Raw genomic sequence first — 9,968 nt, forward strand, 5'->3', positions numbered from 1 at the left:
AATGCTGCTTTGATACTTAAATAATAATTTACGCTTTCTGTGTGAACGGATAAAGTGTTATAATAATTTTAATGGATCTATATTTCAGCAGCTTTATCATCTGGTGGGCGAACGCACTGCTTGTAGCGCCCTGGGTCAGACGCTTTGGAAACGCCTAGTAATGAGCAGAACCTATAAGCTTTACTGATATTCATAATTTTTCGTGACAAATAAAAACACTGCTTCCAAAACACAGGTGTGACAACAGCTTTATATAATGCTCTGTTGTTATTTATTAAATTCAGATTTATTATGTAACATATTATTATTAATGTAATACTATTTTGATAATATTATTGTTATGTTTGCGAGTTTGACAATAAATGAGGGCTAAGCCTTTTGGCACCTTTAGAAATACTTTACATCAGTGGTTCCCTGGTACCATGGCACCGTGGGGCACTTGCAAGGGTGCCATGGGTTGATGAACCATGACCAAATACAATTATTTCTGATCATTGTGATAGGCAAAACCAGTGCTGGCGGCTGCCAATCAGAAAATACGTGGACAAACAGAAGCACATAATGATGACTGACCCTAATGATGACTGACCCTAATGATAACTGACTCTAATGATAACTGACCCTAATGATGACTGACCCTAATGATAACTGACCCTAATGATAACTGACCCTAATGATGACTGACCCTAATGATAACTGACCCTAATGATGACTGACCCTAATGATGACTGACCCTAATGATAACTGACCCTAATGATGACTGACCCTAATGATAACTGACCCTAATGATAACTGACCCTAATGATGACTGACCCTAATGATAACTGACCCTAATGATGACTGACCCTAATGATAACTGACCCTAATGATGACTGACCCTAATGATGACTGACCCTAATGATAACTGACCCTAATGATGACTGACCCTAATGATAACTGACCCTAATGATGACTGAACCTAATGATGACTGACCCTAATGATAACTGACCCTAATGATAACTGACCCTAATGATGACTGACCCTAATGATAACTGACCCTAATGATGACTGACCCTAATGATGACTGACCCTAATGATGACTAACCCTAATGATAACTGACCCTAATGATAACTGACCCTAATGATGACAGGTAATCACTAGGGGTGTGCACCGGCCACTTTTCGTGTTTTGTGTTTTGGTTTTGGATCTGGATCTTTCTTCGTGTTTTGGATCTGGATTGGTTTTGCCAAAACCACCCTTCCGTGTTTTGGGTTCTGGGTTTTGTGTTTTGGATCTGTATTTTTTTGAAAAAAAGCATAAAAACAGCTAAAATCACAGAATTTGTAGGTTTTTCTGCTCCTATGCTATTATTAACCTCAATAACCTTAATTTCCACTCATTTCCAGTCTATTCTGAACACCTCACACCTCACAATAGTGTTTTTATGTCCAAAAGGTTGCACCGAGGTAGCTGGATGACTATGCTAAGCGACACGAGTGGGCGGCACAAACACGTGACCCATCTAGGAGTGACACTGCAGTGGCAGGCAGGATGGCAGTTAGAAAAACTAGGCCCCAAACTGTACATAATGCAAAGAAAAAAAGAGGTGCAAGATGGAATTGTCCTTGGGCCCTCCCACCCACCCTTATGTTGTATAAACAGGACATGCACACTTTAACAAATCAATCATTTCAGCGCCAGGGTCTGCCACACAACTGTGGCTGAAATGATTGGTTCGTTTGGGCCCCCACAAAACAAGCTGGCAATTAATGTGTCCCTGCACAAACTGGCTCTACGGAGGCAAGATGTCATCCTCATCCTCCTCATCCACCGATTCCTCACCCTCTTCAGTGTGTACATCCTCATCCTCACAAAGTATTAACTCGTCCCCACTTGAATCCACCACCACAGGTCCCTCTGTACCTTCTGGAGGCTGGTCTCCCTGGAAGAGCTGATAATTCATTTTGATGAACATCATCTTCTCCACATTCTGTGGAAGCAACCTCCTACGCCTTTCGCTGACAAGGTTCCCGGCTGCACTAAACACTCTTTCGGAGTACACACTGGAGGGGGGGCAACTCAGGTAAAATAGAGCCAGTTTGTACAGGGGCCTCCAAATTGCCTCTTTTTCCTGCCAGTACAGGTATGGACTGTCTGACATGCCTACTTGGATGCTGTCACCGATGTAATCCTCCACCATTCTGTCAATGGTGACAGTATCATATGCAGTGACAGTAGACATGTCAGAAATTGTTGCCAGGTCCTTCAGTCCGGACCAGATGTCCAAACTTGGTCCTGCCTGCCCTGCATCACCGCCAGCGGGTTGCTTAGGATACCTAAGTTTTTTCCTGGCAGCCCCAGTTGCGGGAGAAAATGAAGAAGGAGCCGTTGACGTGTCACGTTCCGCTTCAGCTGACAGTGTGTTCACCAGCAGGTCTTTGCACCTCTGCAGGCTTGTGTCGGCCGGAAAGAGAGACACCACATAGGCTTTAAACCTAGGATCGAGCACGGTGGCCAAAATGTAGTGGTCTGATTTCAACAGATTGACCACCCTGGAATCCTGGCAAAGCGAATGAAGGGCTTCATCCACAAGTCCCACATGCCGAGCGGAATCGCTCCGTCTTAGCTCCTCCTTCACTTTCTCCAGCTGCTTCTGCAAAAGCCTGATGAGGGGAATGACCTGACTCAAGCTGGCAGTGTCTGAACTGACTTCACGTGTGGCAAGTTCGAAGGGCTGAAGAACCTTGCACAACACGGAAATCATTCTCCACTGCGCTTGAGTCAGGTGCATACCCCCTCCTTTGCCTATGTCATAGGTGGATGTATAGGCTTGTATGGCCTTTTGCTGCTCCTCCATCCTCTGAAGCATATAGAGGGTTGAGTTCCACCGCGTCACAACCTCTTGCTTCAGGTGATGGCGGGGCAGGTTCAAGAGTGTTTGCTGGCGCTCCAGTCTTCGGCACGCAGTCGCTGAATGGCGAAAGTGGCCAGAAATTTTTCGGGCCACCCAAAGCGTCTCCTGCACGCCCCTGTCGCTTTTCAGAAAATTCTGCACCACCAAGTTTATTGTGTGAGCAAAACATGGGACGTGCTGGAATTTGCCCAGATGTAATGCCCGCACAATATTGGTGGCGTTGTCAGATATCACAAATCCCCAGGAGAGTCTAAGTGGGGTAAGCCACTGGGCGATGATTTCCCTCAGTTTCTCTAAGAGGTTGTCGGCGGTGTGCCTCTTACTGAAACCGGTGATACACAGCGTAGCCTGCCTTGTAACGAGCTGGCGTTTCTGAGATGCTGCTACTGGTGACGCTGCTGCTGTTGCTGCGTAAGGTGATACATCTACCCAGTGGGCTGTCACAGTCATATAGTCCTTAGTCTGCCCTGTTCCACTTGTCCACATGTCCGTGGTTAAGTGGACATTGTGTACAACGGCATTTTTCAGGACACTGAGGACACTTTTTCTGACGTTTCTGTACAGTCTCGGTATCGCCTGCCTAGTGAAGTGGAATCTAGACGGGATTTGGAACCGGGGACACACTACCTCCATCAATTGTCTAAATCCCACTGCACTAATGGCGGATACCGGACGCACGTCTAACACCAACATAGCAGTCAAGGCCTCAGTTATACGTTTTGCTTCAGGATGACTGCTGTCGTACTTCATCCTCCTCGCTAAGGACTGTTGGAGGGTCAATTGTTTAGTAAAAGTAGTGGTGTTCCTACTTCCTCTCTGGGATGATGAACGACTCCCAGCAGCAGCAGCAACAGCAGCAGCGGCAGCAGTAGGCGTAGCAATGCAGGATCCTCCGGAGGAATCCCGGATAGGAGAGTCAGTCATGCCAGTGATATGGCCTGCAGGACTACTTCCGATCCTGACTAAGGAGGAAATTGACGAGGAGGGAGTTGACGGTGTGGTTTGCAGGCGCTTGGATACAACAGGACAACGGGATTTAGGTGTCCCTGGACTGCTTACGGTCTGAGCCAAAGTTTCTGAACTTGACAGTAACTTTTTATGAACGCGCTGCAGGTGCCGTATAAGGGAGGATGTTCCTAGGTGGTTGACGTCCCTACCCCTACTTATTTCACCTTTACATATGGTACATATGGCAAGACAGTTGTTGTCCGGATTTGGATAGAAATATTGCCAGACCAAAGAGGTGGAATGTTTGGTCTTCTGCCCAGGCATGACCGTGATGGGCTTTTTCATCCCACGGACAACAACTGTCTCCCCCGGAGCCTGATTTAAACAAACCACATCACCATCAGAATCCTCCTCGCCAACTTCCTCCTCAGCGCCAGCTACACCAGTATCCTCATCCTGTTGTACTTCAACAGTGACATCTTCAATTTGCATATCAGCAAGTGGACTGTGGGTGCTCCTTTCAGCACTTGCAGGGGGCGTGCAAATGGTGGAAAGAGCCACCTCTTCCCGTCCAGTGCTGGGAAGGTCAGGCATCGCAACCACCACCACACTTGGACTCTCTTTGGGGATTTGTGATATCTTCTTAGAAAGCACAGTTCTTCGCTGTGCTTTTGCCAGCTTAACTCTTTTGATTTTTTTAGTGGGAGGAGTGCTTCCATCGTCATGTGAAGCTGAACCACTAGTCATGAACATACTAGGGATCGACCTTAGCCGTTCCTTGCCACTCCGTGTCGTAAATGGCATATTGGCAAGTTTACGTTTCTCTTCAGCTGATTTAAATGTCTTTTTCAAGGTCATTTTCCTGAACTTTGCCATTTGGGATTGTATGTGCCCTCTACTATGACATTGGGCATCGGCCTTGGCAGACGACGTTGATGGCATGTTATCGTCTATGTCATGACTAGTGGCAGCAGCTTCAGCACTAGGAGGAAGTGGTTCTTGATCTTTCTCTATTTTATTTTTATCGGAGAAAGTTTGGTCCTCCATTTATGTTATATCGATTTGATATATACGTGCGGCTAAACACAGAAAATAAATTTTTTTTTGGTTCGGACTGGAGTGTACTTTGTGGGTTACAGCACCCTTTAACGGTCAAGCCAGCCGGCCCTTTACTTATGACACAGGTGCACTCTTGGCACTACTTTGTTGATGCACGTGCGGCTACTGCGCACACAATTCACAAACACAGAAAATAATTTTTTTTTGGTTTGGACTGGAGTGTACTTTGGGGGTTACAGCACCCTTTAACGGTCAAGCCAGCCGGCCCTTTACTTATGACACAGGCGCACGCTTGGCACTACTTTGTTGATGCACGTGCGGCTACTGCGCACACAATTCACAAACACAGAAAATAATTTTTTTTTGGTTTGGACTGGAGTGTACTTTCGGGGGTTACAGCACCCTTTAACGGTCAAGCCAGCCGGCCCTTTACTTATGACACAGGCGCACGCTTGGCACTACTTTGTTGATGCACGTGCGGCTACTGCGCACACAATTCACAAACACAGAAAATAATTTTTTTTTAGGTTTGGACTGGAGTGTACTTTCGGGGGTTACAGCACCCTTAACGGTCAAGCCAGCCGGCCCTTTACTTATGACACAGGCGCACGCTTGGCACTACTTTGTTGATGCACGTGCGGCTACTGCGCACACAATTCACAAACACAGAAAATAATTTTTTTTTTGGTTTGGACTGGAGTGTACTTTCGGGGGTTACAGCACCCTTAACGGTCAAGCCAGCCGGCCCTTTACTTATGACACAGGCGCACGCTTGGCACTACTTTGTTGATGCACGTGCGGCTACTGCGCACACAATTCACAAACACAGAAAATAATTTTTTTTTTGGTTTGGACTGGAGTGTACTTTCGGGAGTTACAGCACCCTTAACGGTCAAGCCAGCCGGCCCTTTACTTATGACACAGGCGCACGCTTGGCACTACTTTGTTGATGCACGTGCGGCTACTGCGCACACAATTCACAAACACAGAAAATAATTTTTTTTTGGTTTGGACTGGAGTGTACTTTCAGGGGTTACAGCACCCTTTAACGGTCAAGCCAGCCGGCCCTTTACTTATGACACAGGCGCACGCTTGGCACTACTTTGTTGATGCACGTGCGGCTACTGCGCACACAATTCACAAACACAGAAAATAATTTTTTTTTGGTTTGGACTGGAGTGTACTTTCGGGGGTTACAGCACCCTTTAACGGTCAAGCCAGCCGGCCCTTTACTTATGACACAGGCGCACTCTTGGCACTACTTTGTTGATGCACGTGCGGCTACTGCGCACACAATTCACAAACACAGAAAATAATTTTTTTTTAGGTTTGGACTGGAGTGTACTTTCGGGGGTTACAGCACCCTTAACGGTCAAGCCAGCCGGCCCTTTACTTATGACACAGGCGCACGCTTGGCACTACTTTGTTGATGCACGTGCGGCTACTGCGCACACAATTCACAACCACAGAAAATAATTTTTTTTTGGTTTGGACTGGAGTGTACTTTCGGGGGTTACAGCACCCTTTAACGGTCAAGCCAGCCGGCCCTTTACTTATGACACAGGCGCACGCTTGGCACTACTTTGTTGATGCACGTGCGGCTACTGCGCACACAATTCACAAACACAGAAAATAATTTTTTTTTTGGTTTGGACTGGAGTGTACTTTCGGGGGTTACAGCACCCTTAACGGTCAAGCCAGCCGGCCCTTTACTTATGACACAGGCGCACGCTTGGCACTACTTTGTTGATGCACGTGCGGCTACTGCGCACACAATTCACAAACACAGAAAATAATTTTTTTTTAGGTTTGGACTGGAGTGTACTTTCGGGGGTTACAGCACCCTTAACGGTCAAGCCAGCCGGCCCTTTACTTATGACACAGGGGCACTCTTGGCACTACTTTGTTGATGCACGTGCGGCTACTGCGCACACAATTCACAAACACAGAAAATAATTTTTTTTTAGGTTTGGACTGGAGTGTACTTTCGGGGGTTACAGCACCCTTAACGGTCAAGCCAGCCGGCCCTTTACTTATGACACAGGCGCACGCTTGGCACTACTTTGTTGATGCACGTGCGGCTACTGCGCACACAATTAACAAACACAGAAAATAATTTTTTTTTGGTTTGGACTGGAGTGTACTTTCGGGGGTTACAGCACCCTTTAACGGTCAAGCCAGCCGGCCCTTTACTTATGACACAGGCGCACGCTTGGCACTACTTTGTTGATGCACGTGCGGCTACTGCGCACACAATTCACAAACACAGAAAATAATTTTTTTTTAGGTTTGGACTGGAGTGTACTTTCGGGGGTTACAGCACCCTTAACGGTCAAGCCAGCCGGCCCTTTACTTATGACACAGGCGCACGCTTGGCACTACTTTGTTGATGCACGTGCGGCTACTGCGCACACAATTCACAAACACAGAAAATAATTTTTTTTTTGGTTTGGACTGGAGTGTACTTTCGGGGGTTACAGCACCCTTAACGGTCAAGCCAGCCGGCCCTTTACTTATGACACAGGCGCACGCTTGGCACTACTTTGTTGATGCACGTGCGGCTACTGCGCACACAATTCACAAACACAGAAAATATATTATTTTTTTAGCACTTGGGGGGAGCACCCCTGATGGACAGAGCACCCCCTGGACAACACTACAGCACCCCTTTAGGACTGGGACACTGCACAGGACTTTGGAACTGACTGCACAACACAGTCCAGCCAGCCCCTATGGACTTTGAAGTAGTGGACACAGCCCCTATTAACAACAGCAGCACAGCACAACACAGCCAGCCCCTATGGACTTTGAAGTAGTGGACAACAGCAGCACTACACTACACTACACTACACAGCACTAACTCCCACCCTCCCTCTTCACTGTCCACAGCCGAGTGAGAAAATGGCGCCGACGCGGGTACCTTATATAGGATCCAAAACCCGCGAGACTCGGAAGGCGGGATGATGACGTTTTGCCTCGATGTCAGATCCGAGTCAGGCGGGAAAAGTCGAGCCTGACTCGGATCGGACTCGGATCGGGGGGGCTCGGGGGGGTTCGGATTTCAGAAATCCGAACCCGCTCACCCCTAGTAATCACCATTTACTTAACTTAATATATTTTTTTGTGAATTTCCCAAATGGAAACATTTGACCTAGGGGTGCCGTAGAAAAAATGCTTATACTCTAGAGCACCGCGATTCAAGAAAGTTTGGGAAACACTGCTCTACATGGTATCCGTGTGCTGAAGCACAGATGGTGTAATGGTTAGCATTACTGCCTCACAGCACTGAGGTTGTGGGTTCGATTCCCTCCACAGCCCTACCTGTGTGGAGTTTGTATATTCTCCCTGTGCTTGCTTGGATTTCCTCTCACACACCAAAAAATATACTGGTTGGCTCCCACCAAAAAAATTAACCCTAGTTTGTATATGTGGTAGGGAATACCCTAACCTCCCACCCAGGTTCCTAACCCTAAGCTCCACTGGGGCAGGGACTGATGTGAATGGACAAATATTCTCTGTAAAGCGCTGTGGAATTTGTGTGCACTATATAAATAACTGTTAATAATAATACTGAACCTGTTACATATGCAGCTACATAATGATGCAGATTGCTAAACTAGCCTAATTTAAAAAAAAAAAAAAAAAAGAGGGAGTGGGAGAGATTGATCTATCTAACATAGATTGCTGTAAAAAGAATGTTGGCAATTACCCTTTTCCTTGATTTGTTTAATCAGACTGCTGTCAATTATTTTGAATTCCGGGCAGTGTCATTGACTACCATAGCAACCACAGTCTGATGACTTTGGAACATCCCTCTCAGCTCTGTTTACAAAGAAGGAAACAACAATTTCTCTAGCCTCCTGAGTAACCATAACAAGTGAAAACTCTGGCTCTGAAATTGTTAATGAGCGTGAACATCCCATATACTGGGAGCAAACATGTTCCCTGCAGTCCAGAGACTCTCTGCGATATAAAATGGTGAGAAATAATGCAGCTTCCAAGACAAACAGCTGATTTCCTGCAGCACTGGCGGAAGTAACAGAGAAGTCTGTGCACATTTACATATCAGGTTTTTTTTTCAAAAGATTTGTTTGCAGGTTTTATTCACACTGTACTATTACTGTTTGTTTTTTTGCTACTGTTTTTAAATGGCATGATACGTTGATACGTCTACTAACATTATAATGTCATATACAGCATGATTTATTTATACATGGGGGTGGCTTATCGAAAATCAGCAAAGTCTTCCGTTATCTGTCATTTCTGATTGCTACATATCGCAGCCATTAAGAAATTGTCTTAGTTGGCCATGTAACAAAATGCTCTCTGTCACCATGAAGTAAATAATAAAGCTTTAGCTAGAGCGATCAGTTTACTGTTAGGTTTAGACCCGGGCTTGCTTACTACACATGTGCATATTGAGGCTAGTGGATAGGGATCCTTAAGGCTACAATGACATTAGCTATAGGGAATCAGTATGAAATGGCCGGCGGCTCGATTCCCAGCAGCGGAAGCCTGACACTGGTACAGATCCCGGCAGCGGCAGCCCGACAGCGCTGGAAATCCCGATCGTCATAAGTAATGACTAACCTAACCCCCTAACCCTAACCCTCCTTAGGGGTGCCTAACCCTAACGTCCCACCCAGGTGCCTAACCCTAACCCCCCCTTCCCCGCTGCCTAAACCTAAGTCCCCCGGGGGGGAGCCTAACCCTAAGTCCCCCCGGGGGGTGCCTAACCCTCCCTCCCCCTAGCCTAACCCTCCCGGGTGGTGCCTAAGTCCCCCCCGGGTGCCCTAAACCTAACCCTCCCCCCTCCCACGGCTGTCCGCTCGCGGCACCCGGCATCCCTTCGATCGGGATGCCGGGCGCCTGTCTCCCGGCATCGGTGAAATTAGCGGCGTCTACATCTAGACGCCGGGCATTTCACCATCGTCGGAATATGACAGTCGGGAAGCCGGCTGTCGGTATAATGTCAGCCGGCTTCCTGATTGCATCCCAGCTATAGGGGCTGTGTTCCGAACAGCTAAGCTTCTCGGAGTTGAATAAATCAGTCATTTTTTCAGTCC

The sequence above is a fragment of the Taudactylus pleione genome, unplaced genomic scaffold (assembly GCF_031769625.1).
Source record: "Taudactylus pleione unplaced genomic scaffold, aTauple2 ptg000248l, whole genome shotgun sequence".
NCBI lineage: Eukaryota > Metazoa > Chordata > Amphibia > Anura > Myobatrachidae > Taudactylus > Taudactylus pleione.